The following is a 1,699-nucleotide window of genomic DNA, read 5'->3' on the forward strand; positions in this document are numbered from 1 at the left end:
ATCTTATGTGAGATAATTCTTCTGCATATCTATCATGTCTGCATTTATTTTTGTCTAAAAAATGCATGAACACTAGTATAGTAACCTCTATATCAATATTAACTTAATATTAAAGCAACATTTAAGTAGGTAATAGATTCAAGGCCATTAAGTTAAGTTGGTAACAACTTCCTTTTCCCCAGGTTGGCTATTTGTGCTATTGGCCAAACCATACTGCAATACATTGTCTCGCTGCTTTGTGTTGGTAAAATCTCTCCATGGACAGTTTACTATTGGATATTTTTCGATGCTTTAAATTTGGAGGGTGTGTGAACAGACTAAGGCTGCACTTTGAGGCACAGTATGTGGATTGGACTGTCTTTCACCGGCAAGATTTCAGTGTCTTTAGGTTTTACTCTAGTCCCTGTAACCACATTGGTGGGCCAGCCTGTGATATGTGAAGCAACACTTAAACATGTTCAAATAACAAAAAAAAGCTGCTTATAAATTACAATGGAAACATTTTTCTTTCAATCCAAGATCCAGAGTTACGGCGGGGTACGGTCGTTGGCATTGATCTGCTGAACATACCTCCTCTGGAAGGTGCCCACTTCCTGTCCAGTCACGATGTCACCGACCCCGCCACACACGCCAAGCTGCTGGAGCTGCTCCCCAACGGACAGGCTCATGTCATCCTGAGCGACATGGCGCCAAACGCCAGCGGTTTTCGAGAGATGGACCACGAGAAACTCATCGTGATGTGTTTGTCTTTGATAGACTTGGCTGAGAGGATTTTACAGCCGGGGGGATCTCTGGTTTGTAAGTACTGGGACGGGATCCTGGTTCAGAAACTCCAGGGGAAGCTCTCGAGCGTGTTCGGCAGTGTTCGGACTTTAAAGCCAAACGCTAGCAGGAAGGATTCGTCTGAGAGATATTTCCTTGCTAGAATGTACAGAAAGCCAGTGAGATGATGGTAGCTGTCTTTTATTTCCCTTGTGTGTATCCTAAAATGAAATTTGAATATTCTGTTGAGATTCACAAAAAGTGCCCCACTGTGTTTTTGATCAGTCTGATCTTGAGGATGAGGCCTCACTTAATACCTTTGATCAAAAGGTGGCACTGTTGAGGCATCGGTGAAGGCTCGCGGCTCCAGGCAAAGGCACATCAAATGCTGCTGGTGTTGATTTTCATCCCAGCAAACTTAACACAGTAGCATCAGTGAATCAGTAATATGTAAGCCTATGCAAGAATCATCGGTGTGATATTCCTCAAGAGCCCGATGCTGTGTTTTCTCTGAAGTTATTGTTTGCCCCACAGTGTTTGTTCTACACACTCAGTTTGCTATTTGCTTTGTTACAGAAAGTCATTTACCAGTGCTGCTTATGCTAATAATTTGCACTGCCAGCCATGTAGAAATATGTAATCATTCTCTCATTCAGAGTTTATGAAGGGAAAACCTAATACATAAGAGTCACATACAGCATGACTAATGGGAAGTGGGATGATGCTGGAGCTTGGCACGCTGCGAGTGTTGCTGGGCTCTGCTCTCTGACAGTGGAGAGATGGCCATTTCCTGGGAAAATATTTTCAGGCCAGTAGACAGATTTTAAGATTCTTCTTTAAATCACTGTGCTGAACACTTTGGAGAAGGGCTATTTATTTTGTTTGTGTCTGCGATTCTGTTCTGTTGTGAGTTTGGAACCACTGCTAATGAAATAAA

The 1,699-nt window shown here is 42.7% G+C and overlaps 1 pseudogene; it reads left to right on the top strand.

Moving 5' to 3' along the window:
- Positions 1 to 452: 452 nt before the first annotated feature.
- LOC111665225 (rRNA methyltransferase 2, mitochondrial pseudogene) lies at positions 453 to 1,693 on the top strand (annotated as a pseudogene).
- The last annotated feature ends 6 nt before the right edge of the window (positions 1,694 to 1,699 follow it).

This window comes from Seriola lalandi, unplaced genomic scaffold (genome assembly GCF_002814215.2).
Source record: "Seriola lalandi dorsalis isolate HSWRI2012SDOR001 ecotype SW California unplaced genomic scaffold, Sedor1 jcf7180002002130, whole genome shotgun sequence".
NCBI classification, from domain to species: Eukaryota; Metazoa; Chordata; class Actinopteri; order Carangiformes; family Carangidae; genus Seriola; species Seriola lalandi.